Here is a 17,434-nt window from a genome sequence, read left to right as displayed (position 1 = left end):
AACTACACTGTTTTATTATTTTTCACAATAGTTACCCTATAGAGGACATAATACACTTATTTTGACACAGTTCTAAATAATGATTCAAACTCATATACTAGAATCAACATTTTTTACACTGATGCTTAGGTATTTACAATGACAACTCCACATGACATGAAAGAATTACTTCTAAAACACTCTCTTAATTCTTACGTGGATAACAAGAAAAACACATATTACAATGATAAACAAATAGTTGTCTCACTGGTCTTCATCAGCACCCACATCCACTCTGGAATCTTGCAAACATTGCTCTTTCACCACCAGGTCTTCGAGCTGTCACTTGACCTCCATTTAAAATGTCACTGCCTACCATCGTTGATAAACTTTGCAGGATCAACAATATTGACAACTCGGCGGCTCATCAGGGCTTTCGCGATTGACAACTCGGCGGCTCATCAAGGCTTTCGCGATAGGATTCGTCAAGTAATGAACCATCCTATAGACCAACCACCATTTGTCGGATATTTCATGTTCAGCTATAAAAAAAAACACTGAATGTACTCAAGAGTTTATCAAACAACTTCACCTTAGAAAAATTAATTTTTCGGACAGTGAAACTTCACCTTTAAAAATCACCAACCTTTTTATAACCAAAACTACTAATAAAGAAAAATTAACGTTTCAGACACCAGAGCTCCCTTTTAAGAACCACCGATTTTTATTTTATTTTTTATAACCAGAATAGAAAACTACCACAAAAACCACGATCAGAACAACTCGATGACAACTAGACATTTAAATGCCATGCTTTAGCTTTCTCCTTGAATTCCCATATGCCCAAAAGCGTGAAATCAGGAAATGAGAATCGTACCCTGCTAATTTGCTGCTAACTTCCGAGCCTTGTCATACCATCACGCACCGAGAGGCTCCTTGAATGCCGAAATGGCACACGATGAATAGATCAGAATTTTCATTGACATCTACTTAAGCAAAGATCTGGATTTTCTCTAGTATAGATCCCTGCAGACGTACCTTTCAGGATGTGCCGCTTTCGTTTACACAGGCCCTCTATTCCATATTTTCCAAGCTCTACCACGCTGATTTTAGTGATTCTGCAACAAACTGATGCAAAAATGTCATCCCTGCAGACATGAAAAAAATGAGATCCACCTCCCCACAGCTACCAACAACGCCCACAATGCAAACAGCTCGTTATTTCATGCTGCTGAGTTTGAATATACTCAGATCCCATTACACAACTTCTGTCCTCCTCGTTCACCTTGCAGAAACGAGCATGTGGTTCGTATGCCAATCGATGCATCCCACATTGAATCTCACAATCGTTTATTTGCAAATAAATGCCCTGCGACCCTTTGATGTTATGACTAGTGATAGGTTTGTGGCCTTTGGTCCATAATCCTTGGAATGATGCTTGAATCAACCGCCTTATGAAAGATCCCCTACATATTCATTCGTGCAGCGGTTGATACAGTGGAGTCAATCGATTGCTTGGTATCACTGGATTTGACTGACTGTTTTCCTAACTCAAACGTGTATTGCCGAGTGAGAGCACTGTTATTCGTGTATCGCTATGGACGAAGTTTCACAGAGTAGGAATTGGGTCGAAGACCACCTTCTCGTTTGGATTTAGGTCGAAGACCACATTCTCGTTTGGATTTGGAGATCCAACGTGAAATTTCGGTCAAACTAAATCTTTGAATATGGATTGATTGGGCCACCGTTACGGACGCTGCTATTGCCAAGTTTTACAAGCTACGGGGAGCATAACATCAAGTATTATTTTTCTAGCTTGAGATCCAATCTAGCTCAAACACACAATGAATATATTTACAAGCAAACACTAAGATTTACTCACACAAGACAATATATCAAACACTCTCTTACACTATCTATTTACATTGAAATAATTTCAAGGCTTTCTCACATTTTTCTATGGAGGAGTTAAGCATTATTTCAAGGCTTTCTCACATTTTTCTATAGAGGAGTTAAGCCCATACTTACATTGATACCATTTTAGAAATTTAAAGAGAGTAGTGAGAGAAACCATGATTACATACAACACAAATCAATTACACATTATTTTATTATTGTTCACAACAGTTACCATATATAGGATATAATACACTTACTTTCACATATTTATAGATAATGATTTCAACTCATACATTGTCTTATACACTTACTTCCACATATTTGTAGATAATGATTTCAACTCATACATTGAAATCAACACTTCTTAGACTAATGCCTAAAAACTCACAGTAACAACCATACATGATATGGAAGCATTACTTCCCATCTACCACGCCTTGCAGAGCAAAAACAACATTTCTGAGCGCATGCATTCCACGACTGATTGAAGCTCTCTGTAAGCGGTAACGGTAGTGCCAGCATATCGAGCCGTCCCAGTCACTCCTGAAGATGTAAGGAAAGCCTTATTCTTGAAACGTTAACAACAGTGGAGAGGAAGGAGACTTTGTGGTCATAGCTTGCGACAGCCTTAGCTCGAAGAAAGGATTGGTGTGACCCTAAGCCAACCCTGGAAACATGAGAAAGTGACGTTTCTCTTGGGCATTGTGATCATCCATCATATGATTGCACCCGTCCTTGTTGGCATCAGAGAGATGGATTCTATGGCTCGGCCATCATGGACTATATAAAGAACAAGGAGTGGTGTAAAAACTACTATTCATCAATACCAGTGTATGAAGTTACTATTTAAGCTACTATTTATCATAGAGCTTCTAATTACAAGCATTTAAGCTGCCATTGGTCATAAGGTTTTTTTTATTGATCCCAGGGCTTTCGATTACAGACATTTAAGCTACCATTCATCGTAAGGTTTTTAATTGCACATATTTGAGTAGATATTTAAGCATGGTTTCTAGAAATTAGACCGGTATCTCAGCACCGGTTTTTACAAGTGAAGAGAGGTATGTTTTAATTGAAGTAGGGAGATATGTGTTTTTTTAATTAAAGAAACGATATAGATATATCTTGAAAGGGGATTTGAGGGTGAAATTAATATATTCTTTAATATCAAATGAAAGAGAGGTATTTATAAATGGAAAGATGTTTTATCTTTTTAATTAAATTAGGGATATAGATATTGCGAAGGGAATTTTATAGATAGTTTCCTTCCAAAGCGTGCTAAATGAAGTAATTCTCAATGAAAAAAGGAATAATGAAGTCGCATGACTATGCTATAGAATCGATTGGTACCTTTCAAGAGTAGAATGCATGTCAAATAATTATGTATTGAAATTGAGGATTAACTTGTAGTGCTAAGTTTTAATTTATTCTATGTACATTCCTTATACTAACCTATAAAAATATATACGCTCTTTTTACAACATAATACATTTTTTTTTGTTTATTTGGTAAAAAAATTGCTTATATTAATATATGAACAAATATAATACAATTATAATTTATACCTGAAGTACAATAGGAATGACGGACCGTACGTTAGATTGAGGCAAATGATTACAGTCTCGTATCTCTCCTAACGAACGAACGTCTCTTTTAATCTATATGATAAGAACATAAGAATAAGTTATCGAGATTACCACATACTTAAAGAACACAAATAGTCTCTATAAATATACATATAAATAATATTTTTTTTTCTCCAAATACTGCTTTCCAATTCCATTGAACTCTACCTATAAAGACCAAAAACTAGTTTATTAAGTACAAATTTGATGGGCCAAATTCTATTGTTAGTTGGTTTGCAAAATTCTAAATTCTACTATTAATTGGTTTGCAAAATTGTCTTGTCTCAAAAAAAAAATGAATGTAGAAGGGAAATTACACCGGGAAATTGCTCCAAATAGAAAAATAATTTGGTGATATCTTTCCCACTTGTGAATAAAATATCCCTACTCTTCACATGTTACAGGGTTTGTGGTCTCATGTTTTGCTAAACGATTCTTTCTTCATTCATTCGTGTTGTGATTTGGAAACAGTTCCTTCCCTTGTGGAATGGAATTAGAGATTGATTTAATTTAAGGATGCTAATAGGTAGAATGGATATTCATAACATATCCCAAAAAAAAGTCAATAATGGAATATTAAGCTTGTTTTACTTAATTTAAGTAGCGAGGTGACCATTTCTCCTCTTACAAATTAATCATGGTGTTTCATTACAAAACATTTACTTAGTTTAATGCACAAATAGTAATATTGTTTTGATTTTTCTTTCATGTATGAACTACTCATTTAGTTGCTCAACTATATTTGGGAATAGCTTGTGGAGTCAAACCATTAGAATGAAATATATGAGGAATCAAAACATTTACTTCTGGTATAGGAACAATTTTAAATGGCCCTCACAAGGATCAGCGATCTGGAGAAGTCTACAAAAGACCCTTCCTTTTTTCTGCAGGAACTGTATATGGAAATTACAAACTGGAAATAACATCCTTATTGAAGCTGATAATATAAAAGGAGTTGAAATGGATCCTCCAATCACTCCACAGTTTCTATTGCACCTCCACCATAAAGGTCTCTTCTTCTGGGCACAGGTTATGAATGGATGGCAGGATAACATTCCACAATGGAAATCAGACAGAGATCTAGGTCTAGAAGGAGAAATGGCTGCCCAATGGAACATAATTGCTTGGAACTTGAAAAATGCAGGTTTTTATAAAACAGAGGACATGGATTGCATCGAATGGCAGGTAAAAAAAGGTAGATCCACTGTATTAGTTAGAGGCATATACATATCTCTGAGAGAATAGAGAAGGGAGACCTAAAAAAAAATCTTTCCTTTCTCTTTTTGGAAGACAAGCTGGCCACTAAAAATCATTATATTTTTGTGGTTATTTTTCCACAATAAAAACCTCAATTGGACTAATTTGCAGAAAAGAGGCTAGCAGGGACCAGCCATATGCTCTATATGATCTGCCAACATTGAAGACAATCTGCACATTTTTTTAAAATGCCCTCTATCTCAGAGTTTGTGGGTGCAAATGGAGAACTACCTTGGTTTACCAACAATCTCCCAACCATCCATGGAGGATGCTTTTGAATGGTGGGGATCTCAAAAATCTATTTGACGTCCCATTCCATTAATAGTTTGCTGGTTCATATGGAAGTGGAGAAACAAAAGAATCTTCCAGAATTGCAAGGAGAGTTTTGGGCGTATTATTGATAAGGCTATTCCTTTTTATCTCTCCATTCTCCATAACATCCCACTTCAGAAAATACAACAGGTGACAGCCTCAGACTCTCAGCGATTGTTCTTCCCAAGAGCCCATTTTGACGGTGCGACGAAAGATGGAAAATGCGCCTGTGGGGTTTACATTGGTATATCAAACGATCTCCAATATTTCCTGTATTGGAATGGTGGCAACAGGACAAACAACAAAGTAGAGGCCATGACTCTGCACGGGTTACTTCTTTTCTGTATTTTCACGGACATCGGCCCTATCAATGTATATGGGGAATCTAAAATTATCATTGATCATGTGAATGGCATTCATGTCATAAAAGATGACTGCCTTACTGGATGGTTGACCAGGATTGCATCACTATGGAATCTTGCTTTTTTCCCTATCTCTCACATAAAACGCAATCAAAATGAGATAGCGGATGAACTTTCAAAGAAAGGTATGCAATCTACAGCGGGTAAGTGGCATCTGAGCATCTCCATGGAATCCAGTTCACATATCATCCAGCCTTTCAACATGCCAGGCATATAAGGTAGATAAATTCTGGTATGCTACAAGCTCCCTTTTCTCTGGAAAATTCCCCAACTTGCAGGTATTAACTTATTCTGAAAATCCTTTGCAATATTTCTATGTTGAAAAGTTTTCTATATGCTGTCCAAAATTTTGTAATGTAGCAACGAAAGACATATAGATGACAAATATCTGTTGAATAGGAGAACATATCTGGGACAATGCCCCCCATATTTGTAAATACAACAATATTTTTTTTGGAACATAATATATACTATACTGCTTTTTCTTCTGAAAAAAAACAAAAAAAATAAAACTTACCTAAATAGTTGTATAGAAAAATACCTATGTAGCAATAATATTTTTTTTATCAAGTTTCAAGAGATATCAAATCTTTAAAGGTGTAAAAAGAAATTGAGTGCAAAACTAAAGGTAAGATCTGCACCCAAAGTTAAAATTTCAAATCTCTATATTTAAAAGTGTTATCTTTTTTATTTTTACTAAAACCTCGATTTAATCTATATGGAATATCCACAAAACATTTTTAGCATTAGTGTTGATAAAGAGTTTAAATATTTCTCAAAAGTAATTATAATTATTCAGATTTAATTAAAAAATGTTATGAAATTAAATTAAAATAAAATATTTGTAATTTTTTTTTATTGTGAAATGAGTTATGGTTTTTTGGCATGTTTAATTGAGAATCCATGCCACTGTAACAAAGTTTATTTAAAATTTAATAGTATCTATGATAAAGTGGGAGTTAATGTCCATGGTTAAGAATTTGTTATATTGTAAGCTTATTGTAAGGATTAAGTCTTTATGAGCCTAATAATTAAAATTTGAATACGATTGCAAAATCATTATTTTAATTTATATGGTAAAATGGATCTTAATTTATAACTACTATTTATGTGTGATATATCTTAATGTGATATCTATATTGTCATTTTATTTTATCTAAACAAAATTGTTCATAATTTTATTAATAAAAACAAGATTATAACCTAACAAATTGAATTTTATTATTTTAACTTTTTATTATTAATCTATCCAACATCTAAATGAAAGAATATTATAAATTAAAGAAGTCTCACATACTGGAAAGATGGTAATCAAATTATGTATAAAATGAGAACGCTATATCAAATTCAATTTTGTACTTTTTGTTAAATATTTTCTATGTGAATTATATAAGCTAAGTCCACCCTTTACAAATTGGAATATTGTTTAATTTTAACTTGAAAATTTGGAATTTATTAATAGTTCATGCATTTACATGTGTAAGGAAGGGTAAAGTGCAAGGAAATATTTTGTTCACTTAGGTAAAAAATTTAATGAAAATTTGATGATTTTTTAGAATAACAAATCTACATATTTGCTAATATTCAATGAAAAATTTGAAGAAGAGAATGAAAGAGACATAGAAACAAGTTGAATGTGAAAAAATAGTTTCACTATTACCCTACATAGGGAATATTTAAAGTAAAACATGGTTGGAACATGGGAACGAACCTAATGGTATAACAATGCATGAGCCGATAAGAAGTGAAACCTTCAGGTGGATTTTTCTATATAGATATTTTGTGGATGTAATGGTCACTAATTTCCAAGTTTTGTGAACTACATAGAAAACAATTTACTACTCGCCACTCTAGTACCTTTGTTGTTGAACCTCGAAGTTTGATACATATTTGGTGATTTGAACAAGTAAAGTGGTCTATAAAAATACACTTTGCATGAGCTCCATTTGCAATCGACTCTGGGAAACTACCTATTTTTTCTCCTACTACTCAATAAACATGCCTATGCATAATAATATATGACATCTTCATTAAAAGTAAACTCATAGCACAACTGCATCCATTAAACACTGAGTACTGAGAGGTAGCTTAGGTTATCACTCAATATTTGCTTCAAAGTATCATAAAAGTTTGTGATCTCTAACTAGCTCAATCATTAGATGGTATGCTTATTTGATGCTTCTCCTTGGTTTTTCCTTGAGTAATTCCAAAAATCAAGTACAATGGGTAGTACATCACTAAATGGAAGTCTCTGTCATTTACTACAATAATGAGGAGCAGTGCAACCATTAAGATAATTTGATTAGCCTTATACAACAAAAGTGTCTAAATCACCTCCTAATGACCATATCTACAAGTTTACATCAAATATGTCTGACCATAATAGTTCCAAATATTTATATCATTCCCAAATTTATACAAGAGTGAAAATCTCATTGTTTCATTGAGTTTTTGAAGAATGTTGAGGAGAATTTTGAAACCCAAAAATAGAATACATTACAATATGAGGGTTTCATTCTAATACAACTATAACTTCTTGCAAATCTATATTTTTAGCAACATAAATAAATAGTTCTACCAGTAAGAAGCATACTCCTAACAAGTATGATCCCCTTTAATTATTGGGGGAATCCCTTGCCACTTTATGAGTCGAAGATGATCCCTCGTTGCAATTTTCTTTCCTATGCACAAGAGTGTATGCAGTTTACAGTTTAACAAATCCACAATGGTTTCCACAACTCAAAGATGTATGACACTAAATGCATAGGCACATGGAAATATCACACACTAGACTAATATGATCTTTCATGCTCTATGCTAATTTTAATTCACTCTCAATTTCCTGGCCATTCTATGAGGGAGTTAATCCATAACCGGCTCTGATACCGCGATAGAAAAAATATTTCATTCTAATACAACTACAACTTCTTGCAAATCTATATTTTTAGCAACATAAATAAATAGTTCTACCAGTAAGAAGCATACTCCTAACAAGTATGATCCCCTTTAATTATTGGGGGAATCCCTTGCCACTTTATGAGTTGAAGATGATCCCTCGTTCCAATTTTCTTTCCTATGCACAAGAGTGTATGTAGTTTAAAAATCCAAAATGGTTTCCACAACTCAGAGATGTATGATACTAAATGCATAGGGACATGGAAATATCACACACTAGACTAATATGATCTTTCATGCTCTATGTTAATATATATACATAGAAATAACCTTTAATGCACTCTCATTTTCCCGGCCATTCTGTGAGTGAATTAATCCATAACCGGCTCTGATATCGCGATAGAAAAAATATTTCATTCTAATACAACTATAACTTCTTGCAAATCTATATTTTTAGCAACATAAATAAATAGTTCTACACTAAGAAGCATACTCCTAAGAAGTATGATCCCCTTTAATTATTGGGGGAATCCCTTGCCACTTTATGAGTCGAAGATGATCCCTCATTGAAATTTTCTTTCCTATGCACAAGAGTGTATGCAGTTTAACAAATCCACAATGGTTTCCACAACTCAAAGATGTATGATACTAAATGCATAGGCACATGGAACTATCACACACTAGACTAATATGATCTTTCATGCTCTATGTTAATATATATACATAGAAATAACCTTTAATGCACTCTCATTTTCCTGGCCATTATGTGAGGGAATTAATCCATAACCGGCTCTGATACCGTGATAGAAAAAATATTTCATTCTAATACAACTATAACTTCTTGCAAATCTATATTTTAGCAACATAAATAAATAGTTCTGCCAGTAAGAATCATACTACTAACAAGTGTGATCCCCTTTAATTATTGGGGGAATCCGTTGCCACTTTATGAGTCGAAGATGATCCCTCGTTGCAATTTTCTTTCCTATGCACAAGAGTGTATGCAGTTTAACAAATCCACAATGGTTTCCATAACTCAAAGATGTACGATACTAAATGCATAAGCACATGGAAATATCACGCACTAGACTAATATGATCTTTCATGCTCTATGTTAATATATATACATAGAAATAACCTTTAATGCACTCTCATTTTCCTGGCCATTCTATGAGGGAATTAATCCATACCGTGATAGAAAAAATATTTGCAGGCCAAAAAAAATTTACATCTATTTCAAACACAAATATGACCCATTTATATTTGGAAATATATCCAACTAATTCCATACTTAGAGATTATAGTCGAGAGAATATCTCAACAATCTCCAACAAACCAAATCTATCCAATCTATAAATGTAAACATTAATCCTTAACATGAATTGCATAATGTAGATTAGAACATAGTATAAGAAACATAGACAAGCATGAAGACACTACAACCTCTTTCACTAAGTGAAGAAGGGAAAATAAAAATGTCATCATACTTTATTCGAAAAGAAAAGAAAATTGTCATGATAGTTTATTCAAATTTGTAATGTACAATATTTTTAATAATGTCTTTAAATAAGTATTTTGTATTAATGTATAAACTTATTATCTTTATATTTATTTAGTTAAAAATAATTAAGATTGTTTTTAATTATTTAAATTTAATTTAATAATTAAGAAAATATGTTTTCAAAATAATATTGTGAAATATTTTACAATGGGTAAGTTATAAAATAATCTCTTTATATGGAATATATAAAATAGTTTATAACTTCATATTAAAAGAGTAATATGCTATTTTATATAACTTCATATTAAAAGAGTGATATATTATAACTTATCAATTTAGAAAAATTAAATAAATTAATTCTTAAATTCAATATATAATTTTACTCTAAAAATTTGACTCTCGATGAGTCTAAAGAAATAATTTCTCATATATATATATGAAAATTATGATTATAAAATTCCATTTTTCTTTGTAGACATACCATCATTGAAAGGGTGCACAGGATTGTTGAGAGGTCTTGAGACAAGTTTTATCTTTTATCTTGCTAGCCAACTGTCATGGCTTATTATTCTTTTTCTAATTTTGCATATTCGGGATGGTTAACTATGTGGTTTTTAATTGGCCATACGTGATGGCCACCCAAGATTTTTGCCTAGCTAAAAGGACGATGCGTGTATTTTTAATTAGAAACATAAATTTACACATTCAGAAATGGGTCGATGTTTTTTCTCGATAAAATAGACTTGCACATCGCACCAATGAGGATTGGGTCAGTCTTCAGTGATAAATGTTTCCGAAGAGAGGATTAGCGGTAGTGATTAAATTTGAAGGGTAGGTCTTAATTTCATTTAGAAGGGCACACATTCAGGTGGCATTTCTATAATGAAAAGCATAAACAAAAAAAAACAATTCAATTGATAAAAGTAAATTATTTTCAAATTTCTTTTTATTTTTCACAAACAAAAAGATACTACTACATCAAAGGCTACATTAGTAAATGCATTACTCTTATACGTGTGATTGACAAATGTAACCACATAAAATCATATTGCACAGGCTTTGAACTTAGCCACAATTGAACCAACTATATTCACAAAATCATAGTTGGGAAACTACATATGAGTCTAAACTAAGAACAAAAAATAAACATATAGAAATAATTACATCTTAATGAAATTGAAATAAGAATAAAAATATGAAGAGACAAAAATACTTATATTAAAATTATATGGAAGGTCTCATTTATAAAATTAAAAATAAATTCTAGCTTATATATGAGGTATCATTGTAATTCTAGCCTATAAACTTCAGATTTGACCAAATCGCTATTCTATTGTCTATTAAAACTCTTTTGGAAAGTTGAGGCTTCCAATATTTTCACATCTCAAAGTATTGGAACAACAGTCCCTAGACTTGGCCGCAAAATTGATCTAAGATAGCTTCTTCTTTCAGTTATAAAACTTTGACAGTTGTGGTCTTCCAACTTAACATATCTTGTGCAATATCATGCAATGATTACATTCAATATGTTTCAGAAAAACTTCACATACCAACTTGAAAAATATGGTTATGCTTTCATTTACGAAATTCAAATGGTATAAAACTAAAAAAATTCACTCACCAAAATTGTTCGTTCAAGTGCTCGATAGAGTAAGACAACGATGGTAATAAATACTGAAACTTACTAGTTCTTTCAATCTATTTTCATAGTGGAAAATGATTTTGAGTTTTCATCTTTTTCCATTCATCATAAATAGCATTCCAATCTACCTCATTTAGAGCACGAGGTGCACTGAGAGAGATAAGCATTAACATATCCAATGTTTTTAAAGAAAGTCTTGACCTATCCTCATTTTTTATCTGATTTAATTTGAACAACCTCTTTCACAAACTATTGTACTAGTCGGAATAACAAGAATTGCTTGCCATGGTTGCATTAAGCATGCAAATCTTTCAAACCATTCAATTTCACCTCCACATAGATCCCATGTTCCAAACATATGTTTTTTGGGGAAGATTTATACATAGTACATATAAATTCATCCATTCACCCATACATTTAATGTTGTCCACAACAAGCAAGCCTCCAACACTAAATTTTTCACATAAACATGTCAAACATCTTCTTGTTTGAGAGTTTCTATCATCCATATCCTCATAATAATTACGAGGACTAAAAATATTAGCTGCATTAAAAAATAGGTAAATCTATGAACCTTGCATTTAGAGAGTCAATCACCTTCATTACAAAACCCTTTCCCAGCATAATGCAGTCATCTAGTGTGCCCGGTCTTTGTCACTTTGGCAAAATCTCAAACCTCAATTCATGTACATGTACTATACCTGTGAAATCTGCAAACTCAAGAGTTCCTTGTTTTGTTTTACTTAAAAAAGATGATGTGTGCATTGTACCTATCCAAAATGTGCCTCTTAGAAATTGCTTATGAAGCAAGTTAATTGTGATATCCAAAGCTGTTCCAACAGATGTAATGTCAACATGATCCTATTGAAACATTTGATTCAGATTATTTAACTCAATAAGTACATTTGCAAGTAAGTGGATGAAAAATTGAACTTGAAATATTGTATCCATCTCATACACTTTTTTCTCCACTAACTCCCAGTCCCTTAACAAAGTAGGCATGAGATTAATGAGTCTTTCCATGAATTTTCCTTTAGAAAGCCATCTAATATGATGAATTTGTAACACTTCTAGCATTGTGATTTCAAATGACTCCATTAGCTCTTTCAATTCTCTATGTCCTTTAGTAGATTTCCCTCACCATGAATAGATCTTGTTTGCAAACTTATCAATAGCTTGCAACTCTTCAAAATAAGATGAATCATTTGCTGATAATGCTTCTCGATGAGCTATACAGTGGATATCTATTAAATGAGAGGCATGTCGATGAAGCTTAGTAGATAAACCTTCACAAATACCCCTCGTGAATGATGCTCCATCATATCCAAATCCAACTAACTTTGTCATGGATAGATTCATGTCTGCTAAAAAAGATGTCACAACATCATACATAGACTATGATGTTCCATCCCTAATTTGTAGCAATTGTGTTAATTTTGTAGCACATGGACCTCTTCCTTCATTTGTCAAATATGTAATATAAACAATCAAATGTTGCACCATAGTCTGATCAGTGCTTTCATCAACTAAAAGTGAGTAATATGGACTTTGGAAAATCTCATCTTTTAATTTTTTCCAATATACCTCCTTAGCAACTCCTAGAAAGACTTTTCCAGATGTTGTATTTGTATGTGCTTAGTATTCATCTGTTAGAGGCATGTGAGGAGTGTTTTTATACCTATTCAAGTCACAAATTGGCTTATATACTTCCAAAGGTAAATCATGTCTTGCAACAAAATACATGTTCTCAATAACTGATATAATTCATTCTTTCTGAGCATCAACCATTAGCTCTACATGTTTTGTAATTGGAATAGTACTCTATTTAATTTCTCCCTCTACGAGTTGCAAAGCAAATTTATGAGCCTCTCACGTTGCATGGATGTTTAAAGCACTAACTTGAAGGGTTGTGCTTCCATATTTAGCAAATGGAGTTTCCCTTTTAAATTTTACACACCATGAACATTTTATCCTTTCAACACCATTAAAATCTTTTACAGCATAAGCCCGTGGAAATCTTAGCTTCCATTTGGACTTGAATGTTCTTTTGTACCTCTTGGATGTTGGTTCATCTTCAAGAAGTTCTGAACTATCTGATTGATGGTCCTCATCCACATGATCACATACTTCATTTTCAGAAATATGCAGTTTATTAGAGCATTGAGAGATACCAAATGCATCAGAAAGTGAAAGTTGTTTTAGATCCTTTTTGGGGCGACCAAGATGTGGCATTTTATACCTATAATCAACAAAACAAGAAATATAAAAGTATAAATTAATATAAAAATACACAATATTCTTTGAAAATAAGACATCATATAACAAAGTTCATATGAAAGCTAATGAAAAGCAAAAAATAGATCTCACACACATAGGTTTGTTGATCATTGAAAATTAAAATTAACATTGATCTACATGGAAGGTTATGCAAATTGAAATCACCAAAATGGAATTTCTTCTATAACAAGGAATATCTCAAATTGTTTTTCAGTAATTGTAATGTAGAAGGCATCACGATTCACAAGGACAACAATCACAAAAAAGGCGATACACAAAGGATACCAATAGTTGGCAGTTTGAGTGGGGCAAGTCTATGCAGCATTCATCATGTATGGATACTTTTTGAGAAGAGTTGACAAACACTTCCAATGAGAGAAGAGGATGAAGATTTTTCCTTTTGCCTCAAATGAAGAAAGCGATGTTGAGTAGTAGAATTACACCCACCTAGAATTAGAAGGTGGAAATTGGCAAGATAATTTAACTGTACAAGGTGGTGCAGCTGGATAATAAATAATGAATAAAAATCACACGCGATTACCTCCCAACACTGCTAAAAATAGATGATTGGGATAGCACATGCATGGTCCCATGATTATTATTTATGTTAACAACTATGTATGGTTGAGAGTGGAGGTGGGCAACTAGAAGTCCACATTTCAATGCTCAACAAGTGTACATTTCAATGTTATAGTTCTAATAACATCACATATAAAATTAGAGACATGCCTGTGTTTACATTTCAATGTTATGGTTCTAATTACATCTCAGATAAAATTACAAACATGAAAGAGTGCACATTTCAATGTTACAGTTCTAAACATGCTAGAGCATGAAAAGGCATTCATGACTCTATTTTTTACATAGTTATGAGCTATTTCATGTAGTGGAGCCATAAACATGTATGGAATTCATGGAATCATAGTACTCCCTATAATAGTACTCCTTTTATATGTTGTGCCTAATATTTTACCAAATTTCTCACTCCGATTTAAAAGCATACATTTCCTATACTTGTTAATGATTTAATGCATTTCCTAACAAACACATTACACGATCCACAACCAAATATCCAAAATAAGTATTATAAAACACTTTTTTCTAAATCAAAACATCTGGTTTAACTTAAACAAATTGAAATCATCATCTCAGCGTTCATATTAAAAAATGTGTTAATCAATGTAAATATTTAAATTTTACATAAAAATATATGAATAATTTGACACATATTTTCGAAATATATTAATTAAAGTATAATTTAGGGAAAGAAAATAAGCACCGAGGCAAATCGCATATTGTTCCAATTAACTTGATCAGAAGATGAATAAAATTATAAAATATAGATTTAATTTATTTTTATTAATTTTTCTATAAACCATGGAAGTTCCTATCACAATTTTCATATTGAATGGTTTGCGATGGTGGGTGGGGGGATGGGAAAAATAAATGGGATACCCGTAAAAGGACTATAAAACATGGAAGTCCTACTTTCAATAGGAAAAGTGAATGGAAGTCCCCTGCTAAGAAGAAGGTGGCATAAGCATAGATATCATAGGAACAACTATGGATGGAAACTAATAGATTGATGTATGTCCCCAGATGGAGAATCTAGGAGTACTAGGTAAATTTTTATAAGCACTAATACCACTCAATGATGAAAGAGGAAGAAGTGAAGTGGCTCCTCCTATTATGGTTGAAGGTGAGGGAAGGGGCATTATATTCACATTGACCTAGTGATGCCTGACATTGTAGGGAAATGGTGGAAAAAGGACAAAGAGTCTAATATTGTAAAGTTGACTTTTGTAATACAGTTCCAAATGGGTCAGTTAAAGGAGGGTTGAAATAAGGTAAATTAGTATCATCCACAGTCTCAACCTTAGGACTGCCTCCTAAACTGGTGGTGTGTGCCTCAAGGTGATTAAGGGGAGTATTATTTAATGATAAGACTCATTATTCAATAGTGGGTGGCTCTTCCTCAATGGGATAAATACTACATTTCCTTTGTGACCGATGGGTTCTTAGTTCAACCATGATGCTAGAGCTAGAGCATGGCATAAAGAAAAAGAGAAAGCCAAAGTTGACTCTATACTAATGACCAAAGAGCACACAATAAAAAAAAGGTCTTAAGTTAACAATTAGAAAACTAGATATTACAGAAGGGACCTATAAAATCCAAGAATCTTGAGGTGATGAAATCTCCAAGGCCTTGAGCTTGCTAGGGAATGATAAGTAGTTACCCCAACTTCTTGATATCATCCTTTATTGACACAAGTGACATCTTAAATGGACCTGAGCAACACCCCCAAGGAGCATAAGTATGTAAATTGACATCTTCCTCAAGTATCAGGGGGGCTTCCCACTCATAATCACCTAGGTAATATATCTTAAAGACCAGCCACTAAGGTTACTGCCTGACTACCAAACAAATAGAAGAAAAATCATGGGTTGGGATCATATGTGTAGGTAGGGTATCTATGCTCACAAACTCGACAAGGGATTGTTCAGAGTGAACCATGTGTGTTCATGAGATCCCTGAATGCACATAATCCAACAAGCACCAAAAAGCCAATGAAGCGAGGTTGTCACTCAACTAGCCTCTGACATGACCTCATGCTTGAATCATATGTAAGAGAATTTTTCCTATAAGAATCTAATGTGGTGGTGGATTTGTCACTCACTTGTAGAACCAATTTTCCTTTTGTGGCCTTCAAGAGTTCACTCTTCAACTCTATTCTAAGGCTCTACAATCCTAAGCATGTTAGTTTACTATAAATAAGAATGTCTAATAAATTTTACTTCAGGTTCATTATTAAGGTTGTTATTTACTCAAAGGGAGATGTGTCCTACAACTTAGGTGATATTGTGACTCTTCCATTTGTAGTACAAGAATTATAAATGAATGAAATCAATGCAAGTTTCAATGAATTCTATCTAAAGAAGGGAAAAGATCCTTCTTTTCTTTCTTGTTTAAAATTTGAAAAAAACCAACATGCACTAATCAAATTTTCACTAATTCACAACTATTAAATGCATATGCATCTTGTTCAATGTAATTATTTGCATGATGTTAAAAAAAAATATTTTCCCTTTTCCTTTTGTTATGAGACAATAAAATGCTCACAAGAAATGCAACAATGTTTTGTTTTCTTAATGAGAAAAGAAACAAAATACAAACAACATTTGTATGCATTCACTCAATGTTACCACAATAATAAAGATAATGGGTCCAACATTTTAACATGTGCATGAAAAGTCAAACTCAAAGGGAAAGAAACTTTAAAAGTAAAGCCAAAAAATCCAAGATACCAATAAGTGCTTAAAAGAAACCAAGAAGGTAAATTAAACATGAGCCGAAATGCTTCTTAACAATCGAAAGAAAATAATGGACTTGTTCAAAAGTCCATTATTATTTGAATTAGTTAAAACCCTAACCAATTAAATATAGGCTTGTTGATCATTTGACTAAATGAGTTGGTGCTATAAAATCAGCTTTCTGACATTTTTTCATTATGAAGCTTTGGAAGCTCAGAATTAAGCGTTCATGAAAAAACTCTCTTACTTAATACACCACAAGCAATGGTTGTATTTCAGATGTAGCATTGAATTTGCTAGTGGTTTTAATTTT

The sequence above is a fragment of the Pinus tabuliformis genome, chromosome 1_1, assembly GCF_031772625.1.
Source record: "Pinus tabuliformis cultivar Carrire ecotype Pingquan chromosome 1_1, CPIR1, whole genome shotgun sequence".
Taxonomy (NCBI): domain Eukaryota; kingdom Viridiplantae; phylum Streptophyta; class Pinopsida; order Pinales; family Pinaceae; genus Pinus; species Pinus tabuliformis.
Note: the sequence above shows the minus strand (reverse complement) of the source record.